The 23,270-nt window shown below is 40.0% G+C and overlaps 1 long non-coding RNA gene across 4 annotated transcripts in view; it reads left to right on the forward strand.

Annotated features, from left to right (window-relative positions):
- Positions 1-23,270, forward strand: part of LOC119217225 (uncharacterized) — a 67,944-nt gene that overhangs the window by 26,062 nt on the left and 18,612 nt on the right. For 3 of the 4 annotated variants that reach the window (XR_009956737.1, XR_005120209.2, XR_009956739.1), the window contains exon 1: positions 5,057-5,197. The exons of the other annotated variant lie outside the window; for it this stretch is intronic. This is a non-coding gene — a long non-coding RNA (uncharacterized LOC119217225). Of the gene's footprint in view, positions 1-5,056; positions 5,198-23,270 lie in introns of those variants that run through there. 4 annotated transcript variants of the gene reach the window in all.

Genomic DNA, 23,270 nt, shown 5'->3' on the forward strand with positions numbered 1-23,270 from the left:
GAAAAAACCTCAGAGGAAACCAAGCAACTGTTGTAGAGAATCACTTGATTTCGTTGAAAAAGTTGGTTTATTGATAAAAGCAAAATTCAATCATCCAAAACAGTGGTCGGGTGAAAGCAACACAACTTTTTGTAACGAACACTAGATTCCTTCATTTATATTACAGGTATTATTATTATTAAGTTTTTTTTATTAACTATATATGCTATTTTTTATGACATTAGGCACATTGCTTTTGCTTGTTTGAGGTTTAACTGTAGCTCTTTTCATTATGTCGCAAAAGTGTAATGGCAGAATGGCATCTACTGGCAGAAAAATAAGTACCACTGTTTTTCACCTTGATGCGCCCAACTCCTAAAAGTTCCATCGTAGTGGATAGTGAGGTCCATCAATTCTCATTTTGTGTAGTTTCTGAATACGCTTGTGCAGCACATGGATGTAAAATGAATTCTTACAAGCTGCTGGACTTGTAAATGTTTTGTACTCACTGGTGAGACTGATTTTAGTTTGATCAAAGTGCAAATTCTTCTGTCAGATCACAGTCCCATAGAGCAGTGCAGGAAGTGGAGCTGGTTTTATTTTGCATATTTTATTCGGATTTATTAGTGATCTGTTATCTGCCAATTCCTACAAAAATAGTGGTTTCATTTTGTTGCGCATTAACATATTTGTTTGACCCTTTTGAAACAGTAGTTTGATGGTAAATAAACCCCTGGAACACAACATTTTCTTTCTGACGTTTCGACTGCATCATGAGCCACCATTTTATATTCATTTGATTTTAAGGCTTTTTACTGCACATTTGTTGTCAATGGTCCTATTGCTTTTGTCTGGCTTGTGTCGCACCTGCCATATATTGAATATTAGCACAAATTACTGTATTCAACGTCAATTTGAATATGTCTGCAAAAAGTAATTTATGGAGCCTTAAAGAATGCATTTGAAGCAAAGCTGAAACATTGATAGAAATCTCAGAGGACAAATAACAGAGTTATAAAACACATCAATGTTTGAGCGTTGAGCTTAATTTTTCTTCCTGTAGACTCAGCATGGCTCCGTAGTTTCACTGATGAAGAGTGGATCAAAGTGTCGCTTTTATTTGTCGGCTCACAAGCAACACGCAGCTGCATCCTACAGAATGAGGTGTGAGGAGAAGGAAGGGTTGCTAACAACACAGGATTTTATTACCTGCAAAGTTAATGATCTGAGAGACTAAGATGTAATGGCTGAACCATCTGCAAGAAATCATCCTAGAGAGGATCCACTTTTATCCACTTTCCTATCTGTATCTGTCTATTCAGCCTCAATGCTCTGCAGGAACATAAATCAGCGAGCCAATTTAGAGCATGAAGCGGAAGACACCACGTTGAGCAAACACAACCTTCTGATTGATTGCCTACAACTAAATAAGTTGGGCTTAAGTTGGGCTCCTTTTAAAACATAAATTTGAATCCTGTCTTAAATTAGTGTCGGCCCCAACACTTTTCTTGTCTATTTTGTTTATATTCTTTTTGACATAATACACAAGATGCTCCCAAACCGCCCTTTTTTTCTGAAAACCTGTATCATATCGTGCTGTGAGTCACTGTGAGATGACTGGTGCTCTATGACGTTGTGCGTTGATGTAATTACTGGTGCAGGCCTGGTTTCTATGGAACGATTGAGCTGGGCCATTGGTGATTGGCTCACGGGCCTTTGGAGAGAGCCAATAGGATCACTATGCCCTCTGTGTCGAGCGTGCACACACCAATAGTGAGTGAAGAAGCACCCCCTGTCGCACTGTTGGAGGATTTACCCTCCTGGCTCCGTCTTCCGCTCTAGAGGGGCACGCTCGTGCACAGTTTCTTTTACAGATTAGAACCTCTATAACAATACCACGAGGCCGGAGCAGTAGGCTACTCAAACAGAGATTTTCTCTATAAACCCTGAGGATCCTGCAGCTGGATTTTGTTGCGCTGCTACTGTATATATTTATCATCTATTCAGTGACGTTGGCATTGTGAGCTCTGTCGGGAGAAAAGACCTGATGAAAATCAGGCATTTGCACCATGGCTGTAGAAAAAAAGAAAAAAAAAAAGAAGCCTTAGCCTTTCACTGTGACATTTGATAGGATTATGCAGATGATCACATTATTGTTTGGGCATGGAGGCTGTCGCCAGACATTCTCCGACTCCATTAATTGCCACCATGGTCCTAGAATTTGATACCTAAAAATCAAGCCTTTAGAGTATTTTTATCCCAAAATTGAACAATGTGATATTCACCAGATGAATATAATTATTGACACTATATAAAGATTGACTAAAGTTGCCAACTTGTGACTTGAACTTTTGATAGTATTTGATCTTTTTCACCAGCAATGGCTTGATTTCTTTTCATTATTTAGACAACTCAGAATCTCACATGATAAAAATATCTTCAGCCTCCTGCAGACCTGTCAAAATCCCTTTCACAACCCACAAACGTCTCCCCAGTGGCTAATCATATCCTCCAGACCTTCCACACCTCTGTTAGTGAGACCATGTTGGAGCTGATGTTTGTCACATGTCTCGGAGAACACATCCTCACCTAGACACCCATGTCCTTTTTAATTGAGTAGTAAGCCAGAGTGCCATTCAGGATTATATACTGTACACGTCCCCTCAGCTGACAGGGTGCGGAACCAGGAGGTTCCTCGTATGAAAAGCTCTGACCTTTCCTTTGTGGTGCAATCAAATGGGGCTGCCTTGGTCCTTGGCTCTGAATAATTAATTCCTCCCCTCAGTAGGAGTGTTTGCTAAACAGTGGGGTCCTCTGCAGTTCACTTTTTCTGCACCACTGCCACTGCGCCCTGGGGGAGAGATGAGTGTACGCTTTAGTCAGACGTAAGATGTGCCTTTCAGAGAAAAGAGAGAGAGTCGGCAGATATTTTCCAGGGAGAAAAGATAACTGCATTGAAAGGAGCACAGGAACCAACTTTGCATAGTCCTTTGCTCCATCTAATTCTATTCACGACAGTGGGACTATTTGTCGTCAAAATAAGCAAAAAAAAACGGGACCCATCGCGCTTGTTTCATTTCCAAAAATTAAACTTCTCGTCAGAGCAGTTTGTGCGGCTGATTAAATACATTACTGTCAAAAGAAATGCTAAGTTTCACTTTTGGAGTCCGAAAGTAATGGCGAGCCCGTGCGTGGCCCACTGGATTGGTGTGCAGGGGCAGCCCCCCCGACCCTCAAACCAATGCCTCGGGTAGGGGGCCCCTAGTGCAGCGTAACAGCACAATATCAACCCGCAGCATACACGCTTTCATCATCCATAGAGGAATAATATATTGCAGGGAGATGCTCCTGAGCCGTCCTCCACTGGCAGTGTGTGACAGCCGCTTTGATCTCAATGTGAGAGGCTCAACCTCCAGGAGAAATCCTCAACGAGACGGGGTAGGAGAGGCAGACAGGAAGAGAGACGACGGGTTAGCGCTCTATAGCAACGTGTAGTTTGGAGTGTGTGTGTGTGTGTGTTTGGGTGTGAAAAATCTCCTGTCCAGTTAGAAATTTATATTTATTATTTAGTGGCCACGGCTTGTGGAAAAATTAAAATGGTAAAAAAAAAAAAAAAGTGTCACAGCATTTATTAGGCATTCGCTATTCAGGGTTCTTAAATCACAAACGCACAACCCAAGCTGTTTGGCAATTGATCATATTCCCTGGCACGTTGCCAACATCTGGCTCAGTGAAGGCGGCAAGGGGGCAGCACAGGACCTCCAGTCAGTCATCTCACCGCTTATCCTTACAGGGCCGGGGGGGGGGGGGGTCGATCCCAGCTAGTTTACAGACAACTATTCACTCTCACATTCACACACATAGGGGGCAATTTAGAGTCACCAATTAACCTGAACCCCTGAGCAACGTCATGGCACTGTGGGCGAGGAAGCGGCGTTACAGAACCACGGGGAGAACCCACGCCGACACACGGGGGAGCAAACTCCACCCCCGAAAGACCGCTGGCTGGTTTCACACCCAAGACCTTTCGTGCTGTGAGGGAACCCCACACCAGAACGATAACCTAACCTACTTTTCACAGCAAACATCAGATGTTTACACATATTTTTATCAAACAAAAGTGTATTTGTGGAGTATTTGTCAAATAGTGTCGTGAAGAGGTGATCCTTGTTTATTCATTCATGGTTTTAAAAAAAATCACCAGTTTTGTCTCTTCAAGAGCAAATAAAATCATATTTTGGCAATTTTAACATCCTTCTGTTTTGTTTAATTGATTATATCTGCACAGATTCTGAGCCCTCCTGTTAGAACTGCATCAAATAAAAGAGAAAATAGACCAATTTTAAAATAAGACATCAGATTTAAATAGTTGAGCATGAAAATGAGATGTCCTTGAAAGAAGTACTACACTGAGGCTACAAAACAGCTTGTAAGTGCACTTTAAGTAAATTATTTTGTCAAACTGTATCTATGTACAGGCTAGTTACAGGCTTAGACCAAAGACGTATGCATGCCTTCATTTTCCATCATAATAAAAGTGGCTCCTGCAATAATCCCGGAATTTGATTGATTTTTAAAAAGTTCCCATGATTTTTTTTTTCTTTTGAAAGAAATAAGAAAAAATCCGAGAACACAACACTGTCGACAGCAACAGGCTGTCATGTATGAAAAGAATCCATGAAGAGAAGAATTGCAGTGTAATGGAGACATATTAGGCCGGGCGCAGGCACGGGATTGTTTTTTCATGGGGAGATCAGAGATGGCGCTTTCGTAGGAGTAGCTTTCTAGTCCTGATCTCATCCGTTTGGCATGAAGGGGGAGCTGTGGCTCCTCCTGTCCGACCAAGGTTACCGCTCTGGGGTTTGGCTGTGCACCTCGCACATTTTCTCACAGTCTTCTGGCTGCGCTGTGCCACATTGATTTAAATGTATCTGTTGAGGAGAAAATAATCAATGCAAATTCCCGGGCAGTGCAGGCAACAAATAAGACATGTCTGATTCATCAAGCGGACATCGCTATAAAGACCACTCTTTCTCCTTTGTCCCATTTCTACCCCCTTCTCTCTCTCTCTCTCTCTCTCTTTCTCACCCCTGGGCCACTTCACCCTTTTTTACTCGGTCCACCTTCCTCTGGCTAAAATGTCTTAGCCTGACTTAGTGGAAGGAGCTTTATCCCTAAACATATACCTATGGAATTGCAGCATAGCTATTTAATTAAGGTAGGTGCTGATATCATAACAGATATTTTTTGTTGCTTTTTGTGTTCTTATTTGGCTTTAACTTAATTTTGCAACGTATAATGTGGGTACTTTTTTTTTTTTTTTGGCCAATCTGTTCAAGTTTTTTCATCTGTTCTTAATGTAGGTTTTCTCTGTACAAAGAAATAATGGTGCCGTTCAAAATATTTAATATCAATCGATTTTTTTTAAATTGTGTTGTTATAAATATTGATTGAACACATGCCCCCAGTTCTGAACCATATTACAATGAAAGTAAGTCAACATGTTTAACAGGAAGGAAGTCTCACCTGACACCTAACCCTAACATTTTGTTTTGCTCCAGCTTGAACTTGGTCAAACGGTCTGGCTCCTAACAAGGGCAGAGTGTTGCCTGTGTATGTAAATTCACTACATGTGTGAGAGGAATAAAGGCAGGGACTATTTGGAAATTCCTGCGTGATGAAAGGAAAAGAATATCCCCCAAAAAATGATTAATGTGGTGTTCAGGTACACAGAAGATTGAGTGATCCTGTCATCACACCATATGGTACCAATTTATTCCGGCAAGCATAAGGCAAACTCAGTGGAGGAGCTCTCACGACTGTGCTTCCACCACTCTGCAAAGAGGACTTATATACATACAGACCATATATATTATGTATAGAGTGAGAACATTAACAAAAGCACATACTCAGACAGATTTTTAGAAATTGTTCAGTTAAGTGCCGATTGTTATCTCGGCGTTGTTTTTATTGTTAACGCGTAATTTATTGTGGAGGAACAGGCTCAGAGAAAGGCCATAAGTAATTGCTGTGGAAAAACTCTTAAAATGTTATCATCATGGCTATTATTGGCATGTTTCCACTAGTTTTTTTTCTTACATGGAAAATGACATTAGCCACTGTGGGGCAGGTTTGTTCTGCGAGTGATGCTGGGTGGGACTGCGGGTAGTGCACTCGCAGTACCTGAGCGTTATCTTGTGTTTTCCTGCTCCTCTTCCTCATCCAATCTATGTGAAGCCTATTTAGATGATGGTTGACTTATGTCTAAAAAATAAATCTCAAGGGTTTTATATTGATTCATTAATTGCTCGAGTGGAAATATTATTTTGACAGCAACTCTGCAAGTTTTATTGAGGGTGTACCATCACTCTTTTTAATTACATCCACCGTAGGACACAAAAAAGTCCTTTGGATTTAACAAGCCTGCAAAATTAGGTTGAGGACTGTAATTTGCCATGGGTTGTTCATCTTCCATCACTTAGTTTTACATTTTACCAGAAATATAAATCTTTTGGGCATATTTGCTGACCTAAAAGCAACTGCAGAACAAATATTTTACGCTGTACAGTAATTTTAATGCGGCAATATAAATATTAGCAATGAAATCATTTTAACATTGTTTCCAACACTGTAGTAAATAGTTATCACTTTTTGTTATTTTAATAAACTATGCTTTGAAATGAACAGTATGGTAGTCTGTCACTTGGCAGCCTTTTCAGCCTTGACATTTCTTGACGTTTCTGAGATGCACCTTGAGTGCAGCATCTTTGAATGGTGACTCGGACATCTGCTGCTAATGCTGACTTTCAACTGTAATCTCCTGTATCGAGTCATGAGCGGGAATGAGTGCTTTTTGAAAATGCAGATGCCACTGGCAGGGGGGGTGGGGGGGCAGATTAGGGAGCTGGCTTCTACCTCTTTTCTTTTTCACTACCTTGTTATTGTCGCCTCACCCCTGCAGGGCATGCTGACAGGAACTGATAAACCTCTTTATGGTCCAAACTGAATTGGTTCCTATTATCCAAGGTGTGGAGCCACGCAATGGTGGAAATAAAAGACTTCATCCACTGCCCATCTGCCCACCTGTCACTCGGCACAGTTTTTTAGGATTCCATGAAGCTGCGTCCCATTTGTGCTTGTAATAGTTGTATTTAGCTGGGTCTGGAAAAAAAAAAAAAAGTTTAGTTTTTTCCTCCCAAATGCTTCAGTTTGCCCAATAGACGGATTTTTTTCCATGAACAATATATTGCGGTCATAAAAATATTTTAATATATAGTTATGACTGCATTTTTATTATGTGGGTGCACATTTGGCTCTAACTGTAACATTGAAGATAATAAAGTGATTTTCTCACAGAGGAACCAAACCAGATATCCTAATGTTTGTAATCAAGGAAGTAGAACCACGGAAATCTTTGAATAGTCAGTCTTGAGGCGGATTTCACTTGCATGATGGTAGCCGTGTTTATTTAAGGGATCATGCAATTGTAGGTCTGTTTTGAACTAATGACAATGTGCACAATGTGCAAAAAGTGTGCAAATCCAATAGTGGTGAGATAATTCTCCACATTTCTTATTGACTGTTACTTTATTAAACTGGTACTTATTAATGAGGTCTTTGTGTAACCTCATAAATGAGTTCCACAGTTAAACTATTGAATTCTTGAAGAAGTAATTAGTTTGATTATATTCAGGTTTAGTTATATAATGGAAAACAAATGTGGTGTCTTTTAGTTTTTTAAATTGGTTTAAAAATCAGTCAAATGTTTTCTATGGTTATGTATACAATACTTGAAAATTTTAACTTTCATTCACATTTGAGGCAAAAACATTGCTTTCCAGACAGTAGATAAAACATCAAGTTTTTTTTAAATGGTAAATATAGTTAAATCTAAGACTATGCACAAATGTGCTATATGCATGGCTACATTGAATTTAAGCTATTGTGAAATTAACAGATTAACGAATGTTTAATTTTACAAAATTGGTTTTGTGTCATCTCTTATTTTTGCTGTCATGTTATAAGGGAGCATTTCGTCCCAACACATCAACGTATGAAAAGATTTCTTTCACTGGGTGTTTTAGGCAAACAAGGTGGTTGCAAAGAGCTTTTGGTGATGCACAAGGTAGAAAAACAAGATCTAGCAAAAGATCCCTCGAAAATAAACATAAAAATCACAAACTCCAGCATGGCTGTGAGCTGTGTGCTGGTATTATATTTCATAACCAGTGAAGGTCAATGTGGTAAAAAGAGTTCCAGTGTATGTGGATGTATAAATGCATCCTCAGACTCTTCTTGGACATCATTAGATTTTCAACACACTCCGATGAGGATGAACACCACTCTGCGCTGACTTTAGCTTTGCTCCAATATGTATAAAATGGCATTTCAGTGTGATCATCAGGTTCTAATGACTGCATTATCGTTGTAAAAACGAGAAGATGCATCATGACAGTTAAAGCGCATCGCATTAAAAACATATGGCGGCCTTAAGGCTGACACATGTCTAGCCTCTTAAATGTCTGCTAAGTGCTGGAGAATCACTGTCTTAATGATTTGTGTCTTAACATGTGCTCATTCTAGTTCTAGTTTGGTTTCCCAGCTGTTTTCTTTTAGGTTTTCTCCACTTCATCAGCTCTGTATCACACCAGATTAAATTGAGCGGAACATAGTTTATAGCTTTGTGCTCATTGACATGCAAAGAGGATCCGTCCTTGATTATAGGGCAACCTGAAAATGGAGCGTAGTTCATAGAGTCTCAGGGTTGAAGACTTTTCATAATTCACTGCAGGAATTGCAGTGATTTGAAAGTGTCATTTAGAAATCCCTGTTAAATACTCAAATACTTGATTCATCTTTGAGTTATATAGTGTATCTGTTTTTCAAAAGTGCTGTAAACGTGTTTTGTTTCATCGAAATGAATGTACATTCCACTTCATTAAGCTGGCTGTCGTACTCTAAGACATTGAATCCAAGAAAGAATGGTACACGCTAAAAAAAAAATCACTTTCTAAAGGAATTTGGACCTGAGCGTTACTCCTTATTTTAATTTCACCATATGGGAGAGTTGATTTGGGTCCTAACTGGCTGTGCTTCAAATACGTTGACCGTCTCTCATCTTTCAAGGTTTATCTTGAGCAGACTGCTGTCTTAAGGAACCAAACGGTCTCCCGTCCAAAGGACTTTGCCTTAACCTGTTTTGCTCAGATTAAAACCCCCTGGTCTTTTGAATGGCATTGACACACTCATTTGGCTTGTAAAGGTTCAATCTAACTATGAAGCGAGCAATATGCGTGTCTACGACTCTGTTTGCGTGTATATGGGTGGATCTCAAAGACTGCGTAGCAGATGTCAGGAATCGGCAGAGTGAGTCGGGTGTGTTGTCCGCAGCGGACCTTTTACAGGCAAAGGAGCATTTGTTCCCTTTTGCCGCTGGATGCTGGATATACTGAAATGAAAACCAACTCCTACTTACTTCCCTGGAGGTAATGAGCAATGAGTAGTTCTGACTGCTGCTGCAAGACGTTTGACGAACGTCGACATGGAGCGCATGCTCTGAAAAAGCACTGCATTAGCTGTGGTTAATGTCTCTATGTTAAATCTATGTATCTATGTTTTGTAAAAGGACGCAGCGTCAGTTCAGGCTCGAAAAAAATGAAATGAGTGCTGAAATGTTGGATCGTTCAAGGTGGCTGGAAACAGTGGCAGTCATCGATAGCAGTGTTCACTTTAAGAAATGCAGATAACAAAAGATCCAAATCCTCGAGAGGGAACCGTTGGGCTCTGTGAGTGTACATTTTTCCCCGAGCCAAGTGTATTTAATGGCTGGGTTTGCATGGGGAATAGGACAAACGGAGCCAAAGATGGATGTCTACTTTACTGTAGCGCTATCCGCCGAGTTTATGACTGCTCTAAGCAAGTTATCAAAGCCATCTGTTTGGGCCTACGGGCCGAGGGTGATTAATACAGACGTGGAATGAGAACGACGGGAATAAACTCTATTCACAAGCACCAGCTACAATGTTTTCGTTGACTAATTGCTGGATTTAAGGCCTCGGTCGGACCATCTTGATGTTGGTCCCTCACCAAGGTAGAATCAACCACAAGAAGGAAGAAAGCTACAGCTCGGGGTCGTACTGTCACGTCTTATTACAGAGTGAGCAATGGTTTTGGGATTCGGGTGCTTTTAGTGATTTCTACGGGATGGTATTTCAGAGTTGCAAACCTGGCGAGAGAAATGTTCTGAGATATGCATAGAGAGAGAGGCGCTGCAGCTCGGGACACAATTGCTTTCTATAATATGAGGAAAACGGCTCCAGGTCAAGATTACAGAAGGGATCTCTGTTTTTTTTATTTTTTTTTATGGAGAAGCAAGTTGTTAAACTGAAACAAAGAGCTGTAGAGCGAATTGAAGGCATCATGTCAAATTTAAGTTGCCAAAAAGTTACAGTTTGTTAGCAATCAGTGATTTCCTCCATCAGTTTGTACTGGGCAGTTTGAAGCTTTAATCTTATTAGCATTTAGATGGGCATGCTAAATGGGGTATTGCACAGGACACAATATAAAAGCAACACCCAATTCATTGACTCGGTGCTTACCACTCACAAATACATCAATAAAAACAATCACCAGTAATCCTACACTGCCCATCCTTGCCATTTGAATTATTTCAATTCAATTTAACTGCAGCGTCCGACCCTCTCAAGCAACACAACAACATTCAGAGAGCCCAGTGACTTTCTATTTTAGACTAATAATCCAGAAAACAGATTTCCCTTTCAGACCAGTAAGCTAAGCGTCATTGATAGTTAAAGGAAGACATTAGCATGAGTCGGCGGTTAATGACATTGTTTAATGGTGTGTTCACTTTGTTAATATGGCTGACAACACAGACACATTATGCTCGCAACTTTGAGTTGTTGTGAGTTCGATATGAAGAGACACTTTCGAAGGATAAGTTCAGCCACGTTCAAATCACTTCCAAACGGCTTCTTGCCCGGAGGCTACAACACAGGTGAACGTTCAGGGATAGTTGGGTTAAAAACGAGAAAACACAGAGGGCAAAATGTGGAGGGAGCAATCGCAGTGATAGAACGTCTTTGAAGAGATTCTTCTGAATGGTAACTAAACTGGGACTTTGTTGGTGAAGGTTTTGAAACAATGAATAACTTTCCCCTCCCAAGATGTCGATGCCTTCGTTTAAAAAAAAAAAAACGATCTGCAATAAACTGTGGAATGTCAAAAGTTTTATCCTTTTTCATATGCGCTCAATTTGAAAAGAAACCCAACAAGGGTGTAGGTTCGTTTCTCCAAGAGAGCAATATGAAACAGAAATACACACACAGAGAGTTCTGATCCTAAAGTGAACCCCAAGGTAGCTCAAGTAATTAGTATAATCTCCGTAGGATGCATTCACTGCCCATAGTTAATTATACCAAATTCCCTCTCCGTGATGCGCTGTGTGCACGGATCAAATGTTCCCTCTGCAGCAGAAAGATAGAAGCATCTGTCACAGGTCGACGTCTTCAGGAACCCAAAAGCCCTGTGTGGTCATCGAGAGCTGCGTCTTCTTTCTACAACCAGGTCGGGTTATCATGCCGTGGCTCTAGTGTACTTGTATCTCTCTTAATTGTGGGAATTCCGACTCGAATGCACTCTTTTCTTTAGATTTACCCTTTCACGGCACCCAGAGCCCCTTGAAAAGCATGATGCACTCAACCTTGAAGGTATCAATAATTCAAACATCATCATCTCATGATGTAGCTGTCTGAACATTTTTTTTTGGGGGGGGGGACCTGTGTCTGAGGGTTAATACTGCACTCCGTCATCTGACTCGATGCTACCTTAGAGCACGGTTGCGTGAATGCAGAGTCAAAGCGAGCTCAGTTTCATGACTTGCGGCCCTGTAGCTGCTGCCCTTGGCAGGAAATTTGACTTTCAGATACTCAAATATTCCGATTGGTAAATAATTGGAATTTGCATAATGGTTTGACCTGGTTTTCAGTATCAAATCAATTCTAGAGATAAGAAGAACCTATTTTCTATCCAATCGGAATCCAATTCACAAATTAAAAAAAAATTTTTTTGACTTTATCTACACACAGCAGGTTTCAAAATGCGATTTTCTGATTTCTTTAATCTTCATTGATTAAATGACGGAATAACCCTAAGGATATGCATGCTCTTTCCCAGGGATGTGGGAAGCTTTTATCGGACCAGCAATCCTCAGTTGCATCAAAACACTTGTGTGTGATACTACATTTAAAGTATCACTGTGACATCGAAAGTGAAGCCGGAGAAGTTAAGAATACACGAGTTGACGGATCGTGACTATTACTACAATAAAACATTCGCCACAAAAACCTTACATTACAAATCACTGACCTCGAAACAACATTTAAATATTGATTTCAATCCAATTTGAACTTTGTAAATCAAAATCAAATTGTTGAGTGCATCAGTGTGGCTCTGCTGTCATTTTTGAAGGAATTTTCAATGTAAGTCGCTTTGGATAAAAGCGTCCGCTAAATGACATGAAATATCATTTGACAACCTTCCAATAACCGTAGTATCAGAAAAATAAAGGAGATCAAATTTGTGAAATATTGCCGTATTGAACCCGATTATTTAGTATGGCTCTATCACATGATGATGATGATGATGATGATGATGATGATGCATGCTGCCAAATCGCTGGCTGCCTTTTATCTGTTCTGTGCTTTTTGCAACTTCTGGAATTCTTGATTTTCTTTTTACTTAAACTGATACAAAGCAAAAACTTGGTAAAATATGATGAAATGTTCTTCATTGCACATCTTTGATGAGATGTGTGTCGCTTTCAACCATAAAATCCAATAGTCTAAATACGCACCCTTCGACCTCATCGGCCCATTCTGTGATTTACATTGTATGTATTTTATTGATTGATGACGCACTTTAGTAAGCCCTTGAATTTTATATTTTTATATACATATTTTGGTGCTTTTCTGTATCTGTAAAAGGTTATCAGTCAAATTCATTGCTGAGTCTATAAACTGTATTAAATGACTCACCAATTGAATGGGGAGATCTTATCTATTATCCAGTTGACATTTTTACTGATGAGATAACAATGGATTTAACTTGACTCTGAATAAGATTCACTCATCATGGTTGAAAATGAACACCCATTTTCTCGATACATTTTACATTCCCTCCCAGTAACTTCTGGCACCAGATAACCAAACATGGATAATTAGTAGATATGAGCAATCATTGCCCACTGTTAATCACGGTGGCAGTTTGTTGTTTTCATTGTTGTTCCCGTATCAGCATACTTGTGCGACTGAAGAAGAATATTTCACTGATGTAATGTAATCAGAGATCTTAATCTCTGAGAAGTTTTGGCCCAATTAGTCCTCCTGAACACTCAAGGCAGAGTGCCGCGTTAATTTTGTCCTCATCACATGGTGCGTAGTCAATAGGCTGCGACAAACTTTTTAACAACAAAATATTCATGAGGCATATTTTAACATAGGTTATTCACAAGATACCGTTTTGTGCAACAGATATTGTCATTTCATTAAGGTAAATCCATGAGCAGGGATGTCAGCAGGACAAAAAAAAAAAAAAACACATTAAGGAGATTACATCAAACATAAACAATCAATGTGGTCGGATTCAGAGGACGCAGCCATATTCATCTTTGTTGAAAGGAGACTAAACAAGATTATCAAATAGACAAACAGTCCTGAAAATGAACAGTCACAGAGAGATAATGCCGCAATGTTTCAGTGGGGAACGTGCTCCGTCTCCCTTGGGCTGGAAGATATCTGGATGGTGGAGTGAAAAATGCCCCTGATTTCTGACCAATGAATCGTTTTGCGCATGCTTTAATGCATTTCATAAATTATCTGCCTCAGAAGGTAATTAGTGCAGGTGTTTACACATATTTCTGCCATCAGGGTGCACAGTAGGATCACAGTTGGCTGAGTTACTTTTAGGTTATTAAATTATGCCCTTGGTAACAGGAAGAGGGATGAGCTACAGTTGGGCAGGTACGAGCAAAAAAAAACATTGCCTTCCTATTCATCATCCAAACAAAAAATACATACTTGGTGAATTATGCAGGTTCCTGCTATCTCCCATTTGAGGAACAGATTCAGTGTTTGCATAATCAGGCCTGTATGCAGAACAATTTTTCATATTAAAGAGAGGTCAATAGCAGAGAAACATCTCCCTGGGGGGGGGGGGTTTCCAAGGCAAAAGAAGGGTGGGACCTAAAATATAAGAATTAAGCTGCTTAACTCCACAGAGTTCTTTTCTTTTTTTTTATACCATTTCCTCAGCAAAAATATGAACAATGCATCGCAGAAAGCATGCAGTATTAGGAACCATGATGTTTGCCATCATTTCAAACATTGACAGTCATGTACAAGAGCCTTCTCATTATGAAGGACGCCTCTGGGTTTGGGGACATTTTTCAGTCAACACCATACGGACGTGTCATTTTTCTTTGAACAACCGAGGCCTGCTGTCCGCCGGACGGATGTTGTAACATGCGATTGCTTTTAAAAACAGTATTGCTCGACAGTGCAACGTGAAGTGTGCAGTTGGCGACAGGCCTTCCCCTGAGGTGAAGCTGGTCTCTGCACTGCCTGCACCTCCTTCACCTTGCCATGGTATAATTGTCTTTTTGCAAGCTAGTTACTGGACACAAAGTCCTCTTTTGACATGGAATGCAGGTGTTTTTTTTATTTATTATTAAAGTACTTTGTAAAACTCTAACATGTCAAATCCTTTACTTCAATCTTCAACTTATTGAATTCCTTGCATGAAACCTACTACAAAAACTGAAGGCAAAACTCGAGAGCAATGATTTTTCATTAAATCCTAAAAATGAAAATGTTGTATTATTTCCAGTGGGTACTGTTTTCGATTGAAAACCCCTCATGGTTTCTCTGAAAATTGTCAAGATGTTACTTTATTGATGAATGAATACCTCTAAAATTGTTCTAGTTTTCAATTATTCTTGCGTATAAAATGCCACTGATTAAAAAGTGGTCTATTCTCAGTTACAAAGAATTGATTCCAATGTGTTCAGACCAACTACTTCAAAAAACAATAACTACAAGCTCTTGTTCCTGGTTGTGTGCTTTGTAGTGTGAATCCTGCATTTCTACAGTTTTCCTTCTTATTCTTATGAATATAATGCAGTGTTTACAGAGGTGTAAAGTCTGTTTTTAAAAGGTTGATTGGATTTACCTTTTAAGAAGTAAGAAAGCATCAGTGACGAAATCTGTTTTTTCTACCTTGGAATGTGTTAATCAGCCAATTTAGAGTTGAACTTTAATATAAACCATTTTTATTTATTGTTGTTGGGCGAAGAGGAATTAAGTTTAAAAAAAAAGGTCACTTTGCGATTCACATTTCAGAAAACACCTGCATTTAAAAAAACATTTCATTTGAAAAATCTATTACTATAAAACAATTACTTAATTAATTATTAAACACAAAGGCATTGCACAAAATACACGACCAGTTTAGATGACACAAAGTAAAAATAGATAAATGAATGTCTGCTGGGCTCACTGCAGCGGAAGCAATTTCTCCTGTTAGTTGTGCACTGTGATCAGCAATATCATATGCCTTAATTATAAAAAGGAGAAATAATAATGGCCTCTAGTTTTAGGTAATGTCAATCTAATGTTGCAGCAAGAAAGGTTGGTTTTTCAGGTGGTGGCTAATTGAAAATAATTAGCGTTTATGGCTGTCGTCTATTAACTGCCAATAGGAGGAACATTACGCATTATTACCGACCAATCGCAATGACAGTGTATTGTCTGGAGTCATCCCACTTTCAGAAGAGTCAGTAAGCACCCTTTGTGAAAGAGAAAAGCATTGAATTGAATATGCATCGGCCAACTGCACGGTGAACGAAGGAATGTCAGAGCAAAGGAACCGTTTAGAAGACGGGTGGCTCTGCAGCTGTTACTTCAGCTTCTCTCTTCACGTGGCTCCTCTTCTCACCAATATTGCTGATGCTCAGTAATAACTGTATATGACCAATCACAGAACACCGGGGGTGTAAACCACCTTCAAACTATTTCTGGCATGTGGGAGAGTTTGACACAAAGGCACAGCTGGTTGATTTATCGAAAATCAACATTTAAGCAATGGTGTTAATTTGTTACACGTTGGGGTTCCAAAATGCTACTAAACCCCCAGAAAATTCTCTACTGTATTTACAGAAATCAATAGTTTCTCATGTGTTTCCGTAATTGCAACTGGTTGAGCAGTGGCGTTGATGAGGGTTTGTGTACGTGTGCGTTTGGGAGACGATCGAGAATCCAAAGGTTTACAGTTTTTTGGCTTGTCAATGCAATTCTGGCACCACATATGCCAGATAATTGTGCACAGCAGCTTGTTTCTTTCCCTTCTGGATTTTTCCATCACTTCTTTCAACTGTTTGGCGTACACTCTAAATAGTGGAGGCGCTAAAAATGATTTTTTTTTTGTTTGCTTCTACGGTATGTAATTAGGTTTCAAACATATATAAGCAGGTACTCTGAGGACTTTAAGAAGCGTAACAGCGATTTAACAAGCTGTTTTGATACTGCCATGCAGCTGGGAATGATGAGTTTGAGTATGTAAGCCCTTTTCAAAGTTACCACGGTGTCTTCAGACATGTGAGTGGAATGTATCTTCAGATACAGTGAGTGCAGCAAGCAAGACAGAAAACACTAATGAGTTTGGAGCTGCCTTACCTTGCTTATATAATAGCTGTAGGCTTTACGCATGAGAACGACACACGTCTGAGAACCGGAAAAAACTGCAAGCACTCGCCTTTGGTTGGAAATTAGACTGCATTTGTCCCAGATCTGTACAAAAAATATGTATTTACTGCGAATAGGGTTTTTTGTTTTAGAGAGACAGAAGTTTGACTTGTGCCAGATTACAAAGAAGTCAGACGGGCAAACCTTGGATATGGCAATTTGTGGACGTTTTTTATGTTTTGAATAGCCCACATTCAGCAGACGTTTATTAAACTTCATAAATTGTTCACTTTGGTTATGTGTTTACCAAAAACTACGCATTGTGAGGTCATATTTAGTGACATTCCATGCTTTAATGTCTATTTTGAACCACAAAGCTCATCCCTTTCCCTCTCAGTGAAGAATCATGTCATGACCATTTATCTCACATGCTTATATGATTTATTTATTGAACATGATTTTTCTTGACAAGTCAATTATTTCAAGTCCAAATCCAAGTATATAAAGAATAAACCTGTTCATGTTCTTCTCTTTTCACAAAAGGCAGAAACAAACAAGCTTACTTACTAAACTATACATAAATTGCACGTTTCTGATTCTTTGCAATGGTTTTGCGGCGTTAATTGATACCGTGAAACATCAGAAGTATCAGCTATCAAATCGGGCACCAAAAATCTGCACCAGCTACGGCGAATGATTGACATCCGATGAATAACCCGGTAATCAAAGTCTTCTGCAAAGCTGCTTGTTTTAATGTGATTCCGCTCCCTCCATCAGATTGCTGGCGGTGGAATGTGGATTTGCCTCGGACCAGGACTTTCATTAGAATAGATTGTTTTGAAGTCAGACCGGTCATTATCTGGCAAACAGAACGAGGACGGAGCATAGAGGGAAGAGACACGCGCTCTGTTCTCAGAGCTTAACTAGATATGTATCAAACAGTCACACACATAGATGAATGTTATTGCATGCCTCACGCGACATTGTCGCCGAGCCCGTCTCCAGTTCTTCATGCTACTGTGAAATTACTCGATTTAGAGGCGCTGCGGGGCGCAGGCTCGTGGACAAGTGAGTGGAATGTGATTGCAGATGCTGGAATTTTGCACAACACCATAAACACAGCCCAGGATGCAGCGGTTCAAATTCATCAGATACATGACTGACAGATCCATACAGAATTTGATTAAAAATGAGCACTTACAACTACATAACAATGTCGGTTGCCATTGCTGCTTTGTGTTCATCTAAATTCTTATAGATGAGAAAAAAAAGAAAAGAAAATGTTTGCTTTCAGTCGGAAATTATCGTAATGATAAAAGCAATCGTAGTAAGTGTAGTTATATAAAGATGAAATCTGACCACATCTTTTGAATTGCTTCAGATTGAAAGTCTAATGGATTTCCAGTATGACAAGATTTTTATTAAGATAAGAAAAAAAGATGTATTCAACAAAAGAAAACAATTGCTCTCAAGTGTTTATTTTATGCCGTTAGAAAATTGATACATGGATCATCCAACTTGGACCAATCATGAGATTAGTTGAGGTTATTATTCCTTATAGTGTGTAAGACAACATTAGACATTTTGATTGATGATAATAGTGTTTTTCCACTCACTCTTGTTGGCGCTACAGTGCACGGCGGGCTAGACCTTTGAGAAAAGCCACCTTTGCCCAAGTGGCGTGGCGTCTTCAGCTGTGGTCTCTTTAATTACAACAGGAACAATAGGTCAGTTGTCTCCATACAGTTCTGAGGGTAACATCTTTACAACGTGGATTAGCATGAAGAAAGCAGCTGTCAGCGAGGATTTCTCTATCTGCCTCCCTTTCTTCTCTCTCTTCCCTTTTTTTTTTTTTTTATCCGCTTGGCTTCCATGTTGCTAAGCGCCGAGGCAAGCAGCCATGTTTGGAAATATGTTAGATTTAAAATGGCAATCCACATATTTATTCCATTCCTCACTGCTGGATGAAAGCACTTAGAGTTTAGAATATAGGATGAGTTTCATCCGTGCAGGTATGCCACGGTGGACAATCATCAAACCCCACCATGTTTCTGTGGAATGGTGGATTATTGTTTAGGATTGTATTTCCCTGAGATCTTATAGTGTTATTTCTTATTGCTTATTCGACATAAATATATGAAGAAAGCTTGATTTAAGATGTTTCTTGTGTGGCATTAGATATTCAGATACTCCGATAGCTGCATTTCTTTGACAAAATTTTACAAATAACGATATTTTACATTGTTGGTTTATATTTTCTTTTAATTTAAGGTATTTTTCATGGAAAAAATACACATTTGGCAAAGACAAAAGTATGTATATAAGGCGAACAAGCACGTATAAAAGCATACGGTAATGTTGAGCTATAGAAACATAAATTAGTCGTGAATGTTGGCTGCAGCGACTGACAATAGCAGCGGGATATCCATGTAAAACCAAGCTGTGCGGCGAATACACAGCTCGGCGGGCAGTCAAACAGTCGCACCTATGAGATGCCCAACATGTCTCGAAATAAGGTACGAGCTGGTTTACACCCAGATGTTTGCAAGTTATGTTGCACAGAGTAAAATTGAACAGAACAAAGTAGTGTTTAAACCGTCTCCCCCGCGGCGCTGAAATAATGACCCATCTTTGTTGGTGTTGCAATCTCTCCCTCTTTCCTTCTCAGTTTTATTCTCTCACTCTGAAATATACATACATATGTATTTATATAACATTCTTAGGCAACTGAGATGTGTATCCTAGCAGGACAGAAACGGGTGGGTGAAACAAGAGCATGAATAATTAAAACCACTGTTATTAATGAGCTACAGAAATTATGTTAATGAATGGTTTCAAGTCAAATTTTTCAGCTGCTCTTTGTCGGTTCCATTATTTATTTTCGGGACATTAAGGTGATATCATAATAACTGCATTCATGGCAGTTTAGAAAATGCATTTTTCTAAGTGTAGTGGATTTCTATTTGAAACCAAATAGTTCTGCTGGAGCTGCTGCTTTGTCGTTCAGACTGTGGTGAACTTGCTGTGTAAACTCCCGGCCGGGTCAACTTCAATAATTCAGGCACAACATCACTTTCTGTTGATTGATTGAGATTTAATCTCCCTTCAATCAGGCCCTCCCACAACACATACATCATCATCCACTTCCTTCATCTCCCGTGAATATTATTTATCTTCTCTGTGGTACCAGGAACCGGCCGGGATTCGTGTGGACACTGAGAGAGTTGCTACAGCCGTATTAAAATTCACTTTAGCTTTACTGCTTTTAATTTCTACCACAATATCAAGGGGTGTATAAAAGAAGATCAATGAAATCATTCCCTCAGTTAGAGGAACATTGTCAATTTACTGTCAATTTCTACTGATAATTGTCTTTGAAAACAACTAGAGGATGATAATATCCGGGGAATAAATGTGTAATCGCTAAGCACCATGTTGCAACAGTCAAGGTTACCCACAGTGAGTCTGTGAGTACCCGTTGTATCATATCAGATGATATCATATGACTTGATGGTGATACTGAGACTGAATATCAAAAATATCCATTAGGCCTCGCTTTTTTATTTTGACACAGCATTCTGGATAACTGCCATCACTTATATTTCACGGCATCAACAACCTCCAGTTCATTGTGGCAGTTTATCACGTTACAAGTTCTTTGTGTTGCTTCCGTTGTGTTCAACTTAAAGCGTTGTTTTTGGTTATTTTAAGCTATTCATAACTTGTTACGGTCCATTATACAGCGTGTCCCAATCGCAACTTGTGTCTTAATAAGAGAAGTCACCCATTTTCCCTCAGTGCTGCTTAGTCGTGCTGTGATTAATGTCTTCATGGTCTGGTCAAAGTGTCGATATCTTCAACAGCTGGGCCCATCTGTCATCTTTTTCCTGTGACACCCCTGAACGTAACTCCGGTCCTATCAGGGAGGCCATCCATCAAAGTGGTAAACAGAGACGTCTCACATTAGCAGCCCTGAACACTTCTCATCGTATACCATAACAGACAAGACAATCATCTGGCATTATGTCGCGCCACAAGGCTAATGTGAAATATTAACGGAAATATACAGCGCACCAGCTGCCGATTGGATGGGGCATCTGTGCTTGGCGTAATGGGTGGGTAACAATTTCATATTGTGGAGACGGTAGATTGTAAATTTGCGTTACATATTTGTTCCTCGGCCGTATTCAGCGACGGCGTCAAAAGAGGACAACAGATCTTTTCTTTTTCTTTCTCGCCATGCTTTGCTGTGTATAAATCAAAGGCACATGGTCCATTTGCCGTGAACGGCCTTACCCCTGCATATTGATTTGTGGTGTATTCCCGTGCGTTGTGAAGTCTGAGAGGCTAAGTAGACGAGAGCATTTCACTTGTAGTTAAACTAGATCTACTCTTTTTTGAGACTTATAAAAAAAATGACTGATTTCCACCACCACTTTTGAACATAGAGTCTAATGGTGCATTCAGTTGCATTTATTAAATCTGCCTGTCCTGCTGTTTTCCTGTAGGGGGCAGTAGAATCAGGGACAGCCAGCGTGTCGTTTCATCTGTACAACTGGCAAAGGGATTCACCACCGTTGCTGCTCAGCTAAATGTTAAAGGGTTGAGTCCACGGGCCAGCTTACCAGGGATCAACCTCATGGCGCTCCCCGGCAGCCCCTCATCTCCCCTCTATCTCTCTGCCTTTCTTGCCGTCCTAAGCAGCACTCGCTCCTGGCAGGGATTATGCTGACACTGTTGTTGGAGGTACATATGCATGTTGGAAATCGAGTTATGGAGCTTTTGTCGGAGCCATTGATAATTGATGGAGATCAATGTGGGTGAAATATGCTTGTTCTGTGCTTACGTTTTCCGTGGGCCACATTTCTATTTCTACGTTTTCGCCAAGCGTCCAGCAAGGATACTTCTTTGTGTTCACAACTAATAGTTTGTAAAATGCGATGATATCGCAGATAAAACCTCCGTCTCTTGAATGTTGTTGCTGTCCATTATTTTGATTCAACCAACAGCAAGCCACATGTTGTTTGAAAAAGAAATCTCTATTAGATAAAGCAGGCCAAATTAAGCGCAGGTCCCCTAAAATTGAAGCAAGATAGTGTTTCTTTGACTCTTTGAAACCCAAGCTCAATCTGGCTCAAATTTAAGCGGAGAACAACTAATTGCATCAGCACCTCTGCATAAAAACTCAGTCGGTTCTGAAGATATAATGGGAAACAGGATTCCTCTGCAATGATTTATGCCATGCACTATTTTATTTCCTCCTGTTTTGCCTCGTCTGCTGTGTCGAAGCAGAGATGCGCGTTGTAAAAGTAAGAAACATGTTACATGTATTGAGGAGTGAAGCGAAGGAGGTCCATAAGTAGGCAGTTAAATGGAAATAGTTTCATTTCCTTTGGTGTAAACAAATACCCCATGTAGTCCCTGGACCAGAGCTGTGGGTAATCGGCTGCTATAACTCAACAGAACACTTTGCCCTGAGCTAAACATAATACTTCCTGCACTTAACTAAATCCATTTTTCAACCCTCAGAAGAGTTTTGACACAGCGATACATTGTTGCACAAATGTCTTACGAAGTTGAACCTTTGCAAAACATGCAAAAGTTTCTTTACTTAAAGAACTAGCAATTTTTTAAGGAGTTCTCGGAGTTTTGACACAAGAGTCTTTCTACCGACTTACCCTATGTGATTTTTCATTTATTCAGTGCAGTAGATATCATTTTATCAAAAAAATTTAAAAATTCAATTGACCATGGGACTTGCACATTTCAGGAGGTTAGTCAATAGTTAATTTTCCCTCGGTATGGATTCCCTTTTCAGTGCTCAGGCTTTGATTTTCATACACTCTGGTAGCCATTAAATGAATTTCTGCTTCACGTCTGCATGGAATCTTATAGATTGACGTCCACTTGATGGGAAGATTTCAGGAAGGTGACGTAGTTTGAGCACACAATATAAAAAAAATACATACAGATACTAAATGTGAGATTAGCCACCTGTTTCTGACCTTGATCTTACTTGTCACTGTTTTGTTATTGGGGGGTTTTTTTTGTCGGAATTCCAAAGTTCACACTCCGTTGTAATTAGTGTCTCACATCTCTGAGAAGGACCGAAGTTGACTGCCAAGGAGAGTACGGAGCCTGCACTACTGTAATAGCTTTCATGCTTCTTTCACCCCATCACAGGAAGACCCCGGGAGGTATTTTCTCCCTTCCGCAGGTGGTGGGAATTCTAATGCCACACCCTCCGAAAACAGCACGGCTCCATTCATAGCCCGGATACTCCTGCGACTGCCTCGCGCCGGCGAGGCTGTTTGTACAACTTAGCATTAACACTTTGCCCGTTTGTTTCACTCAACTTGTAATGGTGCTTGACAGGCTCCCGGTGCCTGCGCCGGTGCAGACCGTATCTCAGCAGCAAAGCAGGAGACAGGCGGGTCTAAGGTCCTGCTGCGAGGCCTTGGTAGATAAAGCACACTGCAGGTAAAAGCATGCATGGCCCCTCGCTATTAGATCACTCCCTATGCTGTCCCTGAGATG

The sequence above is a fragment of the Pungitius pungitius genome, chromosome 7 (assembly GCF_949316345.1).
Source record: "Pungitius pungitius chromosome 7, fPunPun2.1, whole genome shotgun sequence".
Lineage (NCBI taxonomy): Eukaryota > Metazoa > Chordata > Actinopteri > Perciformes > Gasterosteidae > Pungitius > Pungitius pungitius.